Source organism: Pezoporus flaviventris, unplaced genomic scaffold (assembly GCF_033815535.1).
Source record: "Pezoporus flaviventris isolate CSIRO_AGI_PZ_B2104156 unplaced genomic scaffold, CSIRO_AGI_Pfla_v1 ptg000063l, whole genome shotgun sequence".
NCBI lineage: Eukaryota > Metazoa > Chordata > Aves > Psittaciformes > Psittacidae > Pezoporus > Pezoporus flaviventris.
In genome coordinates, this window is record NW_026892611.1 from 6251058 (window position 1) to 6272062 (window position 21005).

Genomic DNA, 21005 nt, shown 5'->3' on the forward strand with positions numbered 1-21005 from the left:
ATGCCTTCAATTTTACTTACCCACTTTTGAGAAGTGTTTATATTTGAAATCACGGTGAGTTAACATGAGTTAAAGGCACATGCTCTCACCTCTTGATATAGAAGTAATGGATTGTTCCCTGGATAATACCAGGGCTTGTCAGAAATATATAACATAGACATTGTGATTTTTCACAGCATGTAGTTCTCACTATGTCAGTAGGTAAGAGAATTTCAGAGAGGTGGGAAAAAAAGCAGAAGATACAACATGGAACTATTTCATCCCTTGCAAGATACGGTGCCTGTAAGTTTGCTTCTGATTTATTTTCTCTGTTGTGTTAAGTACAGAAGCTAGAAGAGAATTTCCATTGCATATGTATGATATACTTTAAAAGATAGGAGGCTTATAAAGTAGTAGACAGCACAATGAGACACAAAATGACATAATGAATGCCTCTGCTTTGGAAGACAGGTTGGTAGAGTCTGGGAAAGAGGATGAAAACCTCACCCAAACTTCAAAATGACTGAAAACCAGGGCCCCTGCTTAACCAAGCTGCTACTTATAGGAAAACACACATGCCATGTCTCTGTAACTACTACCCCGCATACTGAAAAAGGAAAAAGCAGATGTTAAAATGGCAATGATTTTCTGTCCAAGGCTTCATATGTTCTTTCTTCAAATGAAAGCCAGCATTTCAAGCCTCACCGTGTCCCTGCCCATGGCAGGGGTTTGGAACTGGAGGATCTTTAAGGTCCCTTCCAACCCAAACCATGTTGTGATTCTGCAATTCATTCTCTGCTGGACTGTCTTTAACGGGCAGACTGGCAGGGTGAATAGCCATAAAGTATCACACAGTATCACAGTATGTTAGAGATTGGAAGGGACCTCGAAAGATCATCTAGTCCAATCCCCCTGCCGGAGCAGGAACACCTAGATAATGTTACACAGGAATGCGTCCAGGCGGGTTTTGAATGTCTCCAGGGAAGGAGACTCCACAACCTCCCTGGGCAGCCTGTTCCAGTGTTCCGTCACCCTCACTGAGAAGAAGTTTCTTCTCAAGTTTAAGTGGAACCTCTTGTGTTCCAGTTTGTACCCATTACCCCTTGTCCTGTCATTGTTTGCCACTGAGTAGAGCCTGGCTCCGTCCTCGTGACACTCCCCCTTTATATATTTATAGACACTGATAAGGTCACCCCTCAGTCTCCTCCAAACTATAGAGACCCAGCTCCCTCAGTCTTTCCTCATAAGGGAGATGCTCCACTCCCTTAATCATCTTAGTTGCCCTGCGCTGGACTCTCTCCAGCAGGTCCCTGTCCTTCTTGAACTGAGGGGCCCAGAACTGGACACAATACTCCAGATGCGGTCTCACCAGGGCAGAGTAGAGGGGAAGGAGGACCTCTCTCGACCTACTAACCACCGCCCTTCTAATACACCCCAGGATGCCATTGGCCTTCTTAGCCACAAGGGCACAGTGTTGGCTCATGGTCATCCTGTCGTCCACTAGGACCCCCAGGTCCCTCTCCCCTACACTGCTCTCTAAAGGAAGGTTCTTTCAAAGTCATTAGCATTGACATTCAATTGGCAACACTTGCACCAGTCCTGGTGAAGACCACGCTGCCACCTTTAGATATTTCTGACTACACTGAAGAATAACGTACAGCCATGAACATGGAGGTGCCAGCAGTTCTTTTCTCAGGCCAAGATATAATTGCTGCTCCCACAACATCCACAAACACTGCATAAATGTCTTTTTCCTCCCTGCTCACAGCTTGGGAACCTCCCCATCCTACACTCTGTCTCCACTTCATCCTCCAGCCACATCTAGCAAAACTACTGCCCCAGGCAATGCAAAGAACCTTGAGCTGGCCAGAGCTAGGGCTGACTAGGCTTGGAGTGATTAACTTCAGCATCATTACTTTCAGCATCATGTGCCTGTGGGTGCCTTCTCCTGGGATTGCAGGAAGCAACCCTCTCCAACAAACCCTTCCAGAAACAGAGCAGCTTTGCTATAAAAGCGGGTAAGTTTGCATCCCACACTCCCGCTATAGAGAGCTGCTCCAGAACTTCCTTCCTGTGATAGCTTGAGGTTTCCAGTTTACTGATTGCCTGTCTATACCTATTTGTTCTGTTCAACAGCTCTTTGCCATCCAGCATAAACTCCCTTCCTCCCTCTGGGCTTAGAAAGAGCAACCATATCTCTGCTCAGCCACACTACCAAAGCTTTCTGCTTGACAGAAGCTCTTCATCTTCCTGATCACCCTTAACAGCCCATCTCTGAAGCTATTCCAGCACAGGTTCATCCCTCTGCAGCTGCCTAACCTAAATGTACTACTGAAAGCCAGTGTATCTACTACAGGTAGAGACAGGTCACATTTCTTTCTTTCTCTCCATATCGTTAACCTTCAAAGCATGCTTGAAGTTATCCAGAGCAGCTCTGGATGTGTCTCTCCACACTGCAACCAGATGCCCAGGTGCAGAATAAGTCAGTCCCAGGTGCGTGTTCTGTATCAGAGCTTTATTCAGTCACACAGTCCCTACTGCTCCCGCTTAAACTTCTGCATCAGATTTCCCACCTCTGGGAAATTATACCACTAAAAAAAAACACATTTACTTTTATTTTTAAACAGATACCACAGGATAAATAGAGACAACAGATGAGGCCACTGCTTCCCCTTACAGGTACTCAGATGGTGGGTATCCTGGGGAAAATAAAGGGAAACCCCAGGTGTAGTATTGTAGCAGTTTTGAAGGCTCCTACCCAGCAAAGTATATAAGCACAGGCTTAATGCTGAGCCCTTCACTAAAGCATCTTGTTTGAATGTCCACAGGCAAGCCAGCCTGGTGATGGTCGAGTATGAGTCAGGCCAGGTTCCTGGTGCCAAAAGAGTGCGTTACTGTTCTGGCTGTTCTGCATGTTCTGCAGGTTTGGACCATCTCTTTGCTGTCCCTTTTTAATACAGCAGTTGTTAATAGATCAGGTGCTTCAAACCGTACCTCTAAAATATTCATTTTCCTGAATATTACATTTCTAGTCATATTATTTAAATGTATCAGGAAAGCTTCAACTAAATCTTTTAATCCCATTTGATCTACAAACAGAGCTGCAACATGACAGGTTGGATTAATGCATTTGGCATTTGTGAAATTATAAACCTCACACAGCAAACAGACAGCAACTGCTGCTGCTCTTTCCCTTCTGCTTCTGTAACACCAGGCTAAACTAAAATAAACCCTTTCCCTACATCTACATTTGATTGAAAGACAGACATGCACGAAAGGGTGAAGTATCCTAAGTGATGGGCTCAGTGGGATATTGAATTTATGTCTACGCTTTGATGCTTCTGGGTTTCGTTTTCTGCTCCTGAGTAGAATTAATTCTGTTCCCCACAGGAATCGATTTGGTATTCTACATAAAGCCTCCCGTTTTATTGTTTTAAATCCAACTTCCAGGGAAAGGCAAGAGGTCAAGGGGAGACTGAAGGAATGAAAAGTGGAGAGGGGACCTTTTACAACCCAAATTCCATTAAGACCCTTTTTAATATACTAAGCTCCGTTTTGTCTGTCTCGGTTTCAAAAAAGACAAGAGCTCTTTTAAAGGGGCCCCTGAATCCTCATTTCCAATTCCACGTTCTCCCTGACAACCCTTTACCTTGTGTTCTTGACAGTTACACAACTGACAGCATTACTTTTCCCCTTACGCTCCATAGCGAGAGCCAGAAAGGAGAGAGCCAGCTCCCCACAGCATCACATCCAGCATCCCCCAAGCCAGTGGGGAAAAACCCCCTTAGCTCCGACCCTGTGCTCCTGCCCTGGCTGTGGTGAAGCCAGTGAGCTCTCCTGAAGAGCCCTGAGCCAGCAAAACGCTGCCCAGAGATGCTCATCAGCATTCCCAGCAGCTGTCTCCATGGCATGGAGGACACTTTTAAAGAGCGTAAAAGCAAAAGTATATATGGAACAAAGCAATGAAAGGGAACAAAACAGGGAGGAAGAAAAGGACAAGGCTGTAACTCAAAGGGCTTTGTCTGAAAGTTTGCTTCTGACAGCCTGTCCCCAGGTTGCAACATGAGGTTTCTCCAGATTTCTCACTGGTCTGAATCCTAAGTTGATGGTCATGTAATACATTAAATATCCAAGTTCACAGACACAGCAAAACTATTCCTCACCCAGCAATTACACAAAACCTAAGCTAACCTCACTGACAAGCAGCTGACAAGAGGCGCATGCATGTGGTGTGAAGGGCTGTTTTAGCATCTGTTTTCTTACCAACACTGTTCCAACAGACATGCCCCTGGGCAACCTGAAGCACCAAGGGCTCATGTCAGAAAGGTGCTGAGCCCCTCGGCCCCAGTACAGTGTTCTTGCCTAACTCCATAGCAACAGGCCCTTACAAAGATGTTCCCCACCTTTCAAAAGCCAGAGCAGAGGGGCCTAAAGAGCAGAGCCATGCTCAGGATCTCAAATCTGGGTCAAGTTCTCACCTCCTAAGACCAACTGTCATTTCGGAATGATAGAAGTGATGCTTGAAAACTAAAGACCCGAGTATAACCAATATTCCTCTTTGGCTGAGTCTGCAGACTCAGCTTGACACAAACCCTATGACCTGTACCAAATTCAGACTGCGTGTTTCTTTGAAATCCACTGTTCTGCTGAAATTTCATCAGCAAAGGCCTCCCTTGGAGGAGGATAAATCCTGTGTCAGAAGTCACGCAGAAACCCTGTGAAGAGGCAGCAGATCTGTACAGGACACAGCATCAGGCAGGCACTGACTGACCCTTCTTACCCCAGAGGAGATGCACCTATGACTGTGGCAGTCAGGGATGCTCATACTGACCCCAAATCTGTTTAATTCTAGGGCCTTGGATAGCTTTAATCCAGTCCTCCTTATAGCCTGCAATGTGGGAATGACTCTCTGCTATTCTGGCACTAATAGTGTCAAATGGCATTCATTCAAACAAATCACTTCTAAACTTCTAAACCAAATCACTTCTGGATTCATACAGACAGGGCTGGGTTTATATCAACTGGGCTGGATTCAGCAACAATAAGTGAGGAGAAATTTTTCCCTTTTTTTTTTCCTGGAATTTTAATGAATAAACAGCAATTCCTATTCATTATTTATCTACTTCTGAATTTTAATGAATAGTTCCCAGCGCTCATTAACAAATCTCTGTATTTATGGAAAACTGGCACTTCATAAATATCAAATTGTGCTATTTTATGTGCTGGTTTTATATAAATATAGAAATTCTGTAATTATCACTCGAACTGATCATTAAAATTCAAAAGCAGATAAATAAGCGAAAGCTTTCTGCCTTATTATTCAGATAAAACATCTTTCTTTTCTTTTCTAAATGACTCCCTGTCCCTACGCTGCATCAGGCCCTGTCCTTAGGGTGGCATGCAGCCACTGCTCACCTTGCAGGTAGTGACTGTCTGCTGTGTTATCTGGGCTTTCTGCTCTGTGCCAGCAGCAAGAGACTCCTGTTGATGTGTACTGGCTTTCTCCCAGCTTCGTCTCTCTCTCTGTCATGAGATTCCTGGTTGGCATTTTCATTCCACACTGATCCATCCTTCCCCCTGCCCCAACACTGTTCCTGACTTCCGTATTATCACAGCAGAACCATTAATTAGCTATTCTATGTAAATCCATGTGTGGAATGAAATCCATGTCAAGTCCATAAAATCAAATTCCAAGTTGATGTGTGATGTAAGCTATAGAGCTGCCTTTGTTACAAACAGCTGGGAGGAAAACCCACCTCATCCCATCCAAAGCAAAGCAATACAACCTGCTCGCCATCTCATCACACTCCTCTCTGGAGCACAGAACAACCCATAGCCTCATCTCAGTAGTGTAAGGAGAAAGCTGAAGCATCACTGCGGCTATCCATGAAGCTGCCCTGGGTGTACAGCACTTCATTTCCGACCAGCAACTGTTCTAGGATCAATTATCTATGTGAAGAGAAAGAGCACTAACGTTAAAGTAACACTTGAACAACACACTGGTTACCTGCGCTTTAGCTGGCCTCACTACAAGTCATTTGTACAAGCCTAATCCATAGAGTACACCAACAGTTTCAGATATATGGAGGTACCCCTATCCCACAGGACAAGAGGTGATAGAGAAGGCAGACAATCCTTACAAAGCAAAATGGATATGTACCTAAAAGCCCAGGAGACGCTGCAGGCACATATATTATCAGGGCACTGCAGCAGTCATGTTGTGTTAAAGGTTATCCCCCTTAAATATCAGCCATTGCACTTAAGGTCAGGAAAATGTGTCTGTTCCCTGATCACATCAGGCCATGAAACCAAAGGCTGCCCAGGCTTCAGCTCTCTTTAATGAAGCCTGTGGGCTAGATTTTCCCCAGGTTTTTGTAAGTCCTTGTCACAGTGCTGGAGGTATTTGCGACAACTGCTAACCAAGTTAAACCAGATGTGATTAGCAAAGGGAACAGCAATGTCTCCTTTGAATTTACATTCTCCTTTTGTTCCAAACATCCCAATCTCCTGGAGTTTTGCATGTCAACACACCTGAAATGAAAGAGACTTTGGATCTTAAAGACTATGGCTCCATCTGAGCATCACATCTTTTATCAGGTCTGCCATGGGAAAATTCCTTTCCAGTCTCCTGACTAGGCTTAAGTGGTTCATAAGAGCTTTGTCCAAAACTTCCTGTGTGCACTCACTGGTATTTATTTGTTCCCCAGAGCTGAATCAGACCAACACTGCTCCAAATTGCAGTCAAGTGAGTCAATGCTCCCTATGTCATTTGTGAGAAGAAGTGACACTTTTCTCCTTTTTAAATCCATTTTAGCTGTAGAACAGTGGAGTTCAGAGAAAGTGCTGAGTTTCATGTGTTGTAAGTCTGGCTTTCCCAGAGCTCTTGACAGTAAGGAGGACAGGTAATATGCCTCCTTTCTTCCTCATGCTTTCCTTTGCTTTACATAAGCTTCGCCTCTTCTCTTACACCCAAACTGTAACCATCCTGGAGCAGCAGGAGTGTTTAGTGTAGCTGGTATGGCACCTTGCATGATGAGACTCCACTGCATCATGGCAGTCCAACAAAGGTAAGACAAAAGGAAGATGGATTAACTGTGGCACTTCCCTGGGGCTGTTAAAGGCTACAGAACTACTGGCCAGTTCCTGGGAGAAATCACTGAAATCCCCGAAAAGCCCATCTCCCACATGGATGCCTTTCCCAACAAGGAATGCTGCAGGCAGCTGTTCCCAAAGGAAAAAACCCAACTTTTTCTCTTACACGCTTATTTTCCCCTTTTCTCTTTGCTACTTTCTCACTCCAGCTCCGCTTTTTCGGTCTGACCTTTTCTCTATTGTGCCGAGCTTCTCCACAGTGCTGGCAGCTGCTATTCAGAGTCTGGAGGCAGCAGGTTTCATTACAGCAAAGCTCTCCTAACATTGTGCACTATGCCTGGTTCAGCAGTGCAGCATTAATCCTCTCCCACTGCCCCTACCACCCCTGGGGGAGGTTCTCCTGCAGGATACACACCCCTTGGCCTGTCACAAGCCAGAAGCTCCCGAAATAGTCTTGATTTTATTGGCACAGTTGCAGCAACAGAAACATTTGACTTGTCTAAATCAATACAGGGTTTCTTCCTCCGTTTTTATTGTAAAGGACATATGCCTACACAGCTGCTTCACTGCCAGGCTCTTCAAAGGCACAAGCAGAGGAAGAGATGTGGAATCATTCTGGATGTCATTTCAGCACATTCTTTCAGTTGCCCATCCACAAGCGGGTCAGTCTTGTACTTTCTGACCACATTTCCCCTCTGTCCCAGGGTTGATGTTGACCTACTTTCCCACAGCAGAACTCACTAATATTCCCCTCAGCATCCAGATAATAAAGTGAGAGGAAAAATCCAAATCCGACTTGCACCAAGCAATTATTTTCACGTCCATCTGTATTCGCTGCGCTAGTGCCAGGGTTTTGTTAATGCACAATAGAGGATAATGAGATCACTTTTGAATTCCCCATCTTCTTCCCTCTGAAGCTCTGAAAGCACTGGGTAAAGACAAAAGCTGTCATGTTTTACCAGGGTGCTGCTTCAACCAGCAGTGTGCCTCGCAGTGATTACAGCCATGTGTTTACAGCAAGGTGCAAAAACCAAGTGGATAAATAAACACATGAATGAAAATCCTTTGACATGGATTTAGTAACACCTCAGGCAATTGTATGATTTAGCGTAGGGTGTCCCTGCCCATGGCAGGGGGTTGGAACTAGATGATCTTAAGGTCCTTTCCAACCCTAATGATTCTATGATTCTATCCCTTCACAAATACTGATTCTTTAAGTCCTCAGGTAACCCCCAGACAAAACCAGATGTAAAGGTGGGGAGATGAAGCAAGTCAGCTGTGTAAGAGACAGAGGGCTTATACTGCAAACAGCCTGAGCTGGACATGTGAAAACACAGTCCTGAAAAACATGATGCTACAGAAAATCTCTGCTTCAGGACTGTGCCTAGGAGAAGGAAGTGTAGGTCCAAACCCTCCCCTACACCTGATGTGCGAGCTACATGGCACGATGTCCCCATCAAGGCAAGCTCACTCCTGTATTTACTGCTGAGCCAGGGCTCCAAAGGCTGTGCGGAACTGCCAACCCTAGGGCAAGCCAACCCAAAAGCTGTGCCAAGGCTCAGAGCAGCCTCTGTGCAGAGAGTGGACAGGGATTGATAGGCCTTGGGGCTAGAAGAGGCTGTGGTGATCATCCAAACAGACTCCACACGCACCATATGCTGCAAACACTTCACAGATGTGTTACGTACCACCCAGCATTTTGGGAAGCTTGAACCCAGCAGCTCTGTGTATCCTGGGAGCCTGCTGCCTATGAGAAGGTGTATGAATGTTTATCACATGTTGGAGCAAACCAACCAAGACCACAATACAAAACAATGCCGTCTGAAGCACAGCACACATGGAGAATGGAGTGTGCTAGGAGTTGTCTTATTTTTCTGCCTTTCAGAGTTGCTCTATTCCACAGCTAGCTGTCGTCTGCTCTCCCTGCAATGTCCTCACCATCTGCTGCATGGAAATCTGTCTACCCTCTTTGCCTGCAGGATTTTGCATGCCTGCATGTGTTTTGTCCTGTGTCAGGACCTGCAGCAGTCATTCCAAGGAAGCACATTCTGCCAGTGAAAGAGGAAGCAGGGGGTGTTGAAATCTCATGATCAGACCCACACTTAGGAGGGAAATGGGTTTGGGATTTTGCAGCAAAGACTGCCCAGGACTCCAGTGTGACAAATACAAACAGGCAGAAGGACACACATGTTCCCCTCCGTGTCAACTCACACATGAGGATATTCTAAAACAACCTCAGAGCACGGTCTGACTAATACTAGAAGCCATGGCATAGAAGCAGAAATTTTCCAAGCTCTACTTTGTTTTAAACCTGATAGATTATGGCTAATAAAACCATAGTGCATTCAGAGAATAAAAAAATATGCATAACATAAGGCAGAAATGATTAGATGGACTTTCAGATCACATGTTTTCTCATATTCTTGAAATAATACTCTTGAGCTACAACAAAAATTACCAAAGCTGTGAGTAAATACAAGTGAAGCAACTCTGCTGCCCTCAGCAGAACAGGGCTAGTGTTTACATCAGGATTAAGCCTGGTGCACACATTTACACTGTTCTCAAAGTTCTGTTTTGATAGAACAACTTGTGCCTTCCTCAACCTTTAGGAAATTCCCCAGAACACAAACTCCAGGGCAAGCAAACAGACACTACTTCAGAACAGCCTGAGTGTGTCAGTAGCTAACAGCAAGGGAAGAAACACTAGGGAAGATCTACTAGAGCACACAAGCGTGAGATGTACACAGAAATCTCTCAGAGTAAGCAGCCTCCTCCAGATGTATTTAGTGACAAGAGAATAAACCCAGCTCCCAAACTATGGTCCAAGTTCACAGCTCAATTTGTTTCTTATCTTTCAACCACATCTAAACGCAGCAAAACGTAACCTCCCAAATGCTGGGGGATGAGGAGATCCATCCTCAGCTGCACCCACAACCACAGCAGGGCTGAAGCCAGCCAAGATCTGTGGCTTTCAGCAGCCTTGCTCGTGGTCATCCCAACCCACCTTCTGAGCCTGGCAAGTGGCTGTGGGCAGCCGGAATAAACCTCCTTGGCTTCACCACAGCATTTACCTCTAACACAAGCCCATGGTCATAACTGGAAAGTACTAGAGAGCACGGACAGGGAGCCAGCCCAAACCTAGGGTGGCCAGAGATGCTCCCTGACCAGCTGGAATGTTTCAAGCACAATATTAAAAAGTGACCATAGGAGCCAGAACCCCAAATCTCATTAACTGTGTCCACACTGTACTTGACTGAGTGGCTCTGGGGTCCTGGCACTTGACTCCTATGCCAGCCCCCACTGGCAGCCTGTGCTCAGCTTGATTTCAGCTTTGCTTCTGCTGCCTGTAAATCCCTTCTGCCCTGCAGCAAAGACAGAATCCTCTGGGAAAGTCATTTTTTCTGTCTGACATGATCTCCATGAGGGAGACCAAACAGCTGGAGACTGAGAAAGTGATGGCCCATGCCAATGAAACCTGTAACCAGTGGATGTGCCTTGGAAATGAGGTTTTCCCTCAGGAATGTAAACTGCAACCTGCCAGACTAACAGGATATATAGAGAAGGCTAATAAGCAATGAGAGAAATAGGTATAAACTGGAGGCAGAGATAACCCACCACCACCAGTATATGGTTATGCCTCTACTAATATTCCTGAGCTATTCAGTTGCTCATTATTACATGAGTACATAGTACATTTACACACCCAAAGACACATGAACTGTAACACAAATCAAAGCAGGATGGTTGAAGGAAGAAGATACTCTTGGAGAGAGTGTGCACATCTCCCAGTAACAGGACAGCCCTCACAGGGCTTTGCACATCTATTTGGAAACACAAACCTTTATGGAAAGAGCTCAGCTGCAGCTTGAGCCCTCTAACAGCCACCCCAGGCAGGTGCAGATCTTCACTGAATTTCTGCAGTTTCAACTAGGCTGCAAGTGGATTAAGCTGGATAAATGCACAAACCTGCACAGGCTGATTGATAAGGCAGGACGTGGAATCAAGGGCTATCAGCTGCTGATTCAGGCTGAGAACCCTCCTGTGAAGTTTTATGTGAGGCTTCACTGTGCTTACGACTGTTTTCTCACCTTTCTTCTCAGGAACAACTGAATAGCTCAGGAATATTGTTAACCTAGTACAAAGTGAAAACATATCCTGCTTAATGTATGATTTTGCAGACCCAGGATCTTCCACTGTTTCTATAAATTTGGCAATTTTGCTGGCTGGTCACATTTTCCTCCCTATCAACCTGGGCACTGTGATTTGTTGCCCTGCAAGAAAATCACTATTATGTTAGCAGTACACAGCAGCAACAGCTCTAACATCTGACACAACAGTAGTAAGTTCCTGACCTGACATTTAGAAGAGCCTCTTTTTGACTCCAGTGTGCTTTGGAATAAGCCCTAAAGACCTTGCCCATGCTTTACACCAGTGGTGCGGCTTGTGATCAGCACTTGAACCTTCATTTGCTGTGGCTCCTGGGGTCTTTTTGTTCTTTCCAACCATTCAGCTTACAGTCAAATGTCAGCTCCTCAAAAATAAGTGCCTGGCTTGTGGTTAAAGAACAGGAAGAAGAAGGCTCAGTTAATTCCCAGCTCAACCACAGACATTGGGATGTCTCACCTGGGAGTGAGATTGACCAGACTGCTCTGATTTATTCCAGAAGCACTAAGCTCCCCTGAACTGAGTTGCTACCTAGTGGAGTTCTTATGTGCTTGGCATATTTGTAAACCATCTTAACACCTCTACTAACATCAACAGCTGTAGGGTAGGGACCATCCTACTGCTTTCCTTTCACTGTAAGCTGAAAGCCCATTAAGAGGCACTGCTCACTGAAGCATGTGTACAGCTCCGAGCACATGGAGCTCCAGTGGGTTTAACATAGCAGCAAGAAGAGAGAGTTGAGGAACAGAGACCCTGCCTATGAGAGAGTCAAGCACAAGGGGGTTCTCCCACAGCCTGGAAAGCTGATCAGAGTATGCCACAGGGAAAAAGAGATGATAATTCTCTCAAAAGTACTTGGAAGATTACACAAGCTGACTCATGGGCACATTTAATGGGTTTCTGGCGGAGTGACTGTACCTCCTCATTTGAACTGCTCCAAACGAAGGCAGAATTTTAGTCACACAGAAATTACATCAAAAGGAAAAGCCAGATGTTTTGTGAATCCCACCACTAATGAGCTACAAGTGCTGTTTTTTCCATTGTACAAGAAAATTATGAATTTTTAAACATATACAAAACAAATTGTTTGTGATTACATTAGACCTTCAAAAGCAAGTGGGAACATAAATTCAGAGATGAATAGCATAATATTGGATGCTTGCCTCACTGCTTGACTTCAATAACTTATCTCAATAAATCCCCAGCAGAAAGCATCTTATGTACTTCAAGCCTGCAGAAGATGAGACGTGAATGCTGGAGGAATTACAAGACAGAGGGGCTTTCTTGCAACAGTGAACAAGCTGAAAATTACAAGGTAATGGAAACTCAGCAGGAGGCCCCGTACCCTGCCATTAGCTAACTCCTACAATGATTGCTGCCGGAATCGCTTGGCTTCTGTAAGCACGGTGCACTGCTTCTGCACTTTGCATCTCTCCCCGCCTAAGCACACAGACAATTTAATTAGGCAAGAGCAGATACCTGAGCAACAGGGACGTGGACTTGCAGGTGGAGCAAAGCTGCCTCCTGGAGCAAACAGCAGCTCTCAGTCCCCACACGCCTGTCTCTTCTCTGTGGCACTTCACACCGGCTCTACAGATCAGTTTATTAAAGTGTTCACCATCTTTAAGCCAATATAGAATTACTGACATAGAACAGTTTGGGTTTAAAGGGACCTTCAAAGTTCATCCAGTTCCACCCCCCTGCAATGCGCAAGGACATCTTCAACTAGATCAGGCTGCCCAGAAACACATCCAGCCTGGCCTTGATGTCTCCAGGGACAGGGCATCCACCTCCTCTCTGGGCAGCCAGTGTTTTACCATCCTCATTGTACAAAATCTCTTCCTCACATCCAGCCTGAATTGCCCTCTTTTAGTTTAAAACCATCACCCCTCATCCTACCATAATAGGCCCTGCTAAAAAGTTTCTCCCCATCTCTCTTATAACTGTGGCCCTTTCAAGAACTGAAAGGCCACAATAAGGTCGCCTCAGAATATTTCTGTTCTCTAGGCTGAACAATCTTGACTCTCTCAGCCTTTCCTCACAGGAGAGGTGCTTCATCCCTCTCATCAGTTTTGGGGCCCTCCTCTGGATCAACACAGCCCCGACTTCCTCAAGCCATGTTATTACTGTAACTGCAAAGCTCAGTAAAATGAAGAACTAACAGGAAGAGAGTATTAGGCTTGAGTTGCTTAAAAGGCCAATTAGTGCCTGTCCCTTGTGCTTCTCATCCCATAGAAATTCTTGTTATTCCAGTCTTGGATAAGAAGTCAGCTTCATATAAATGCCCTCGAGTTGTGGCTCTTATTTTACCAACCAGGAGGTTAATGAGGGTAATACTTTTCCAGTGTTAAAAGAAAGCCAACCCAGCAGGTGCAGTACGTTAGAGCAGAGGGGGAAGCACACTTACAAGGAGGCACAACAAAGTGGGCAAGAAGAAAACGCTTCCTTCAAGCAGATACAACACATAAACTGACAAAATCCTCTACTGAGAGAAACTGGGGGATAGAGGAGGAATCACGTTCAGCTTTTCCAGGGAGGTGGGGAAGGAGAGAGCAGTAGTAATGGCTAATGGAGTGACACTTCAGATTTAGAAGATGATACTAGTGCTGTAAGTGGATTTAAAATGCTGAGATGAGGAGGCACAGTGCTAGGATTGTGGAGCAGGGGCCTTGATCACTGGCTCTGCACACTGCAGAAAGACCCTCCAAGACAAGAGGCTACCTATAGAACAACACTGTCCCCTAGATTTTACCCTCCAAGAACTGCTCTCTCCTACCCTCCTTTATGCTACCACATCACAAAGCCATCAGCAGCAATCTGCCCTCAACCCTGAGGGTTAGGGGTTGTTTGGATTCAGAGAAGCCATGCCAGCCTCAGCTTCCTACTTCCTACCCCTTGCTATGAAATTCAACCCTGCAAGACCCTGGGCTCTGTGCTGCTGGCCAGGTCTGGCCCTACCTCAATTGAGTTTTAGACAAGGAGAAGACAGCTTCTCCTTGAGACCACAGTGGCTACAGAGAGAGGTTTCACTCATCACAGCAGAGAGGAAACACAAGCCACAGGAGATCAAACCTGCAGTCTTTTTTATCTTAGGTGCTTAAAAGATAAACATCTAAATCCATATCTAGGTACTTACATGTCTCAGTGAAGTATTTTGGGGCATGACAGGGGAAAGCTTGATATAAGTTGACATTTTTGATAGCTGTGACCTCGTGTACCTGCATGCCAGTCAGGCCCAGCTGGCCTGATGTCCATCACAGCATCCTCTGGAGAGAGGTCAGCCTCAGGCTGGAGCTGGTTTAAAGCATGCTTTAATGGAAACTCTTGCACTGCACGTGGAATTCTTTGGTGCCATCTCAGCTCTCAAAGAGAGGGCTGGGAGTTATTTCCTCAGAGGTAATGCCCTGCATGGAAGCCCCTTCCAAGCTATCAGCATGTGTTAGAACCATCAGCAACTCCTTTGATGAACACTGCTTGCTTTTAAACTCAACCCTCCCCCAGCATTTTCCAATCAATACTCTGCCAGGATTTCTGAGATACCTTGGTATTTTCCAGTAACTATGACAGAAAACGTGAGATCTATTGCAAATGCCACAGGAGCCACTAGATGACATATATTCCTGTGCCGGGCTTCAAATTCAGTGGGACAGATTGTGTTGTGAGCTGGAGGAGGGATGGATTTCAGCCTGTGTGTCTCAGAGTGGTGATTGTTACATCCCTGGTATGAAATAGGCAATTATAAGACCTTGTCTCTCCCTCAGTTCTAAAAGAATTGTTTCTCTGAAACAGGAACCTGGCTATTAACTGTTAAATATTCCTGTCTTTCTTCTGCAGCCTCCTGTTTAGCAGCATTGGTGCTCTATGTGGGAAAGTGAATCTCACATCCCAGAACGTGCTTTGTTTTTTATGGGTTTCATTTCAGAAGCTGGTTGAATTTTTCAATCAATCAAATGCACGGGTGCATTTCAACACTCATCCAGCTTTCCTGGACATGTTAGGAGATTACTAAGCTTGCCTGATTCTAATTAAAAACAGGCCAGTGGGCAATCAATTTCACTTGTACCAACTTGTAATTACAGTGTTTGCTCCATAGCTCTACAAAAAAGAGGTGGCAGAAGAGGAGGGGGTTCTGAGGGACTCTGTGGTGCTGCCCTGAAGAACGTCAGAGTGAATCTCTTGTCATAAGTCATAGTGTAAGAACTGCATTGTTTTAAAATCATCTCAATACTACTTCATACTACAGTAAAATGGAAAATCTGGAAAAGTAAAATCTGTCATATTCTCTATGGATTGCCATTCAGTCTACTCCTGCCATTGGAGCAGGTTACTCACATGAGGAGCTGTCTCTGTGTCTCGTTCAGCTATGGTAGGTGTTTCTATGGGCAGACCTCTCATTACTGCTGCTTGACGATTTAAAAGTGGAGTTTCATCCTCTTCTGCTTTTTCCTCTTTCCCCATCCCTATTCAGGCTCTAATGAGGCCAAAAATACAATCAAGTTTTATAGTTCCATACCCACCTTTCCCTTCTGAACTGACTTTTTATTAAAAGGATTCCTGAAGAGTTATCCTGCTGCTGTTCAAGCAGTACCTCAAATTCCATGGACTGTGCCTGACTTAACCCAACAAATAGACTGTTTCTCCTATGCCTTGGCACTTCGTACAACCAAGGTGGACCTGCAGCCTGAGCATAACATTATGGCAAGACAATATTTCCTGATCAATGGAGACAAGATGAAGCACTTCCTTTCCTTATCATTCCATACCCCATCCCCAGCAGCAGAAATCCTTTGGCAATTACTCCTAATACAAGCTCTGTCAATTAAATGACAGCAAATAAATGACAAGTTTAATGGCACTCTATAACTAAAATGACTGCAACAATTTTTGCTTTATTACTCACTTGTGTCATATCAAGTATCACACAGTTCTGAAAAAAATGCCCAGGAGGAGGAAAAAAGAGAAATACTGGAAGAAGGAAGCAAAACCAGTGAAAGAAGAGACCAGAATCTGCTTTCTGTTGTTGGGTTTACACAGTTCATCTCTCCTTTAAGACGGGGCACAGTTCAATGCAGCTGGTGAGGTGACCGGTAGATGCTTGCAGTGAAGCTGGTCTTTCCCAGCAATTCACATTTCTACCTTTGTTTGCACTGCCAGGACATGCAGCTACTGACAGAGAAAAACGTACAGAGTTCAAACCTGTGATTTAATAATGGGAAGTACAGCACTGCCTCTGCTCCCTTGGAAATATCTGATGCGCAGGGAAACCAAATCACTTACTGGTGACACTGACTTGTTTCATTGAGGATTCTGATTTGTTCTGAGTTACCTTCAAGCACTGGAGAGTGTTAAATGCACACCACCAACCAGAAAATGCTTTTAATGATAGTTATTTGTCATATGTTGACACTGGATGCTACAGGATGGATGCGGGACCAGGTAAGAAACAGAACCGCTGAATTATCTGGGTTGGAAGGGACCTTTGGAGGGCTTTAGGCCAGCTCCAAGCTGTCCCAACCAGATCAGAGTGTCAAGGACTTTGCTGGTTTATGTATCTCCACTGGTAAATAACCCATAACCTCTGCTCATGTCTGATCATTCTCATAATGAAATTCTTTTCTTTATATCTGGAGAACTATATCCAAAAGGGTTTTATATCTGGAAATGCCTCCTTACTCCTTTTCTCTTGTACCACCGCAATTCCTTGCACTGAACACTGTATATGTCACCTCGTCTCCTAACAGAAGTAAAGCTAGAATCAGGCTGTGTGGAAACCGTTGACAGCATCAGTATTTTGCAGTACCCTACAATAAGCAGGTCCTGTGCTCATCTTCGGGAATGTGGACTCATACCTGGATCTAAGGTGTGACTCTGAAGTTACTAAAGTTAAAGAGAGCTTTTCCATTAGTGACACTGAACATCCCTTGATGTCAGTGACAACTTGTGAATGCTCAACAACATTTTTAAATATTAAACAAGGACTCAAGTGAAATCACTACAAGCTGGGACTCTGCTGCAGTAACTTGCACTGTCAACCAAATCCATGCTTTCACAAAAATAACAGAGTGAAGAAGGACCAATGAATTTACTAGAAGGCCTGAAGCATGTCAGCACAAGAGCCATGACAGCAAAAGAGCCACCATCACCAGCTGAGGCATTGAGTTCAGTGGTCTGAAAGCAGCTCTGGCTGCTACTTTGCTTATCATTAAGGAGGAAGCCGTTTGGTTTCTCTCCCAATATTTGCTGCCGTAGACTTCAAACAGAATCCTTTCTGAACAGGAAAGCACACCACAGATGTATAAGCCCCATTCACCACAAAGGCAAACTGGTCTGCTTCATAATTGATTTTGCACAGACCATTGATTTAAACTTTTCAAACCACTCATGATGGCAGGATTAGATCTGAGTCTTCCTAGTGCCCTACAGTTTGCACGGCAAGCTCTGAGCTATGTTTCTCTTTCACAGAGTTCTGCTTAATTGGACAAAGGGGACGGTTCAAGGGCAAGCCAACATAAGGTGTTTCATTTAAACACAGCCCTCAAGTACCTGTAATGAGCAAGTGTGTCTCTCACTCCCCTGCATAAATGACAGAAGTGATGTTTCAATTCCATTTACCTCTCTTGGCAAGGTAGTTAACACAGAAACCTGAGCTATTTTATACTTATAGCATTAGTGCAGGGAAATGTGTTTATTATGAGTTCCATTATAATATACTTAGCACAGTCCTTTCAAGTGATGACTGGAGGTTTATTTAAGAACTAGTTCAGCACCAGCTACAGATAAAAAGAAGCTTTCACATGTCAGTGGAAACTGCATTGGATCTTTACTGGCTGTTACGGTTAAAAACAATCAGAAAGACCTGAGGAAAAGAGATTAAACATTTTTACATGCAGCTTATTGGCATAAACAGCATTACTTCTTTCAGTGCATTAGCGTTTCCAACAAGGTTTTTACTAGGATAGGTAGAAAATACCAAAGCTCCATGGCTTCTCTGTAAATATGTATCCTGCTCATAAAATTTCAGTTTGCCATTTCAGAACTGGGAGCTCCTAATAACCCTAGAAACGTTTTCAACCCCATTAGGATGGTCAAGCAGCAATAGTAAGGAGCCCCTGCTCACAGGACCACCCAGCACAGCCACCTTTACTTTGCGGGGGGATAAAAAGCCTAAAGATTACCTCAAGTTACTGAATATTCTATTTTTCACAGTTGAGGACTCATTGATTCTGCTGTCCTCCAGGGGAGAGGAGGCACCATCCCCACAGGCCTGGCTGCCTCCATTCGTGGTATGTACTGGCTGGACCAGAAAGGAGCAACTGTTCACAGTGAAGCTGGTTTAGGACATGTTATAGATCAGTTAATAATGTCTGAGGCTCCCAGGATAAGAAAAAAAAGAGCTTTGGTACCTGGCAAAGCTGACAACCATGTACAGTGAATACACACTGTATTTAAAACACCAGACGTGACGCTCTGGGACATGGTTTAGTGGTTGCCTTGGCAGTGCTGGGTTAATGGCTGGACCTGATGATCTTACAGGTCTTTTCCAGCCTAAACAATTGTGTGATTCTATGATTTCATATTAGAACAGCAAGGTTTTTCATAGAGTGTAAATGTCTTTAATCACCCAGGCTAAACAGCACTAAGCACAAGTTCAAGGTGACTCTAACAGCTCCTATTAAAAATCTGCATTTTTATCTTCCTTAGATTAACTCCTATTTTAATTGCTCCTCTCACCGATTGAAGCGCTGGTGAAGGGAGCACTCTCATTCCTTTGATCTCCTGATTTCACTAAACACAGGCGAGGCTGGACATCAGGCAAAGCTACACAATTGCTCTGCTCCAGGGCAGAGCATGTGGCCCAAGCGTGGAACAGCTGATACACACAGCAGAGTGGCAGCAGGGCCTGGGGACAGGCTGCCTCCTGTTTTTCCTATTACCCCATCCATTTCATTGCTTACACCACTCCCAAACCAAGAAGGACTCCATCGATTTTTATGAACCTGGAAGATACTCAGAGAATCCTTTTTTTTCTTTTTCAGTGAGCTTGTGAATTTCCACCCCAGGGTCAGAGCAAACCTCCCCATCCCTTGCACTGGGTGGCCATGGCCCTGAATCTCCCATCTTTCACATAGAGCTAAACCAACCAACAACATACCTCTTCATATACAAAGACCTGTGAGTAAACCACTGCTTCCCAAAGGGCACAAACAAGACCACTGTGACAAATGAAGGCAACATCACCAGCAGGTTGAGGAGGGACCATGAGACCTTTTGTTCTTGCCAGCCACATCACTGAGGAGCTTTCAGAGAAGTTGAAAGGAGAAAACTTTGAAGGCAGCAAAAGGAAGTATTTTTATACTGTGATTAGCCTACAGCACTCACTGCCATGGGATGTTCCTGAAGCAAGAGCAACAAAGATCTGGAAAGGCACTGGAAATACACAGGCCTATCATGGCTGTCAGAAGTTGATGGCTGTCAAAATGGAGGAAAGGATATCAATGTTTTCTTTCAGTGTGGGTTCCTGTGAGGTGTCTGTTCCTCATCTGTCTGTTGGGGGTTTCAACACTTTCAGGCTAAAGTATCTGCTTCTGATGCCTGGCACAAAGAAGACCGTGAGCTAAAGCTGCTGCTGCCAGTGCACCCGGCCTGGATGGTCCTCTACTGCTGTGAGTACTGACATCAGCAGCTCATGCTGCTCAGCACAGATACCATCTGAGCCACCATCATACTTGAAGAACAACAGGAAGCTCCCCAAACCCACACAACCCCCCAACATTGCATTCTTCACTCCAAAAAGCCAAGTACAACTTTTTTCCTGCTGTTGTTCTGCCCAGGTAATGCAGTATCCCCAAGGGGCTTCCACTGAGGACATGAGCACACCCTTGGCAAGTGATGCCTGACCAATTCTGAAAACTATATTCATAGTTCAAAACGTGGTGTCTCTGTGTTAACAGAGGAAGCTCTGCACAAAGCACTGTGTGCACAGGCTGTTTCTGCACACCTTAAAGTCCCAGTGAAGTTGTACACACCAGGAAGAGCACTCTCTCTGGCTCTAGTCACGAGGACCGCAGTGCAGCCACAGTCTGTCCATGCACAGGGAGCAATTCCTTAGGTGAGGAGTTGCTGGTGTCCCTGGGAATTCCCTCCACCAGCAGCCCCATCCTCCTTTCAGCTGGGAGGAAGGTGACAGGCTGGTATGAAAGACCTTCTCCCAACCAGACTAGTTTGCCCAACTTCAGATCTGCACTTCCTCCTTTAATGTGATTAGTGGCAGCTGCTGTTATCTGAGGAAATCTAAATTGCTTCTTCCTGTGCTAATGAATCACTGCACTATGTGTGTGGAGATTAGAGAACAAGATGAATTTATTAATACACGTCTCATTAAAGGGAAAGTTCCACTGTTCCAGTGGCTTTGGTGAAGGGGTTGTAGCAGGTTTTGGAGTTGGAGAGGACAGCCACGGGTTGTCACTTCTAATTACAAGCCACAGTTGTACCTATAGGTCTTCTTAGACTGCGACTAGTGAGTGGAGGTACTAATGTATGTACACAGAGTGGGGCAGCCTCTCAGTGGGGATGTCACATTAAACTCTCCTGTCTGCAGGACCCAGTTTGGGTCCAGCACGGAGCTGCTGAGGCTGCACTGCCTGTTCCAGCAGCCAGAACGACTTTAAAGCACCAATTGCCTGGAGGTGGGAGGATGTTCCAAGGTAAGGGTCATCCTAAATTGACTTCTCTCCCACACTCCTTCTTAAGCATCCTTTATTATCTGTCAG

General features: G+C 45.0%; 1 long non-coding RNA gene across 1 annotated transcript in view; it reads right to left on the minus strand.

Moving 5' to 3' along the window:
- Positions 1-7512: 7512 nt before the first annotated feature.
- Positions 7513-21005, minus strand: part of LOC133277753 (uncharacterized) — an 82045-nt gene continuing 68552 nt past the window's right edge. The window contains exons 3-4 of the long non-coding RNA XR_009746321.1: positions 15753-15909; positions 7513-7999 (exon numbers count right to left, since the gene is read on the minus strand). This is a non-coding gene — a long non-coding RNA (uncharacterized LOC133277753). The remainder of the gene's footprint in view (positions 8000-15752; positions 15910-21005) is intronic.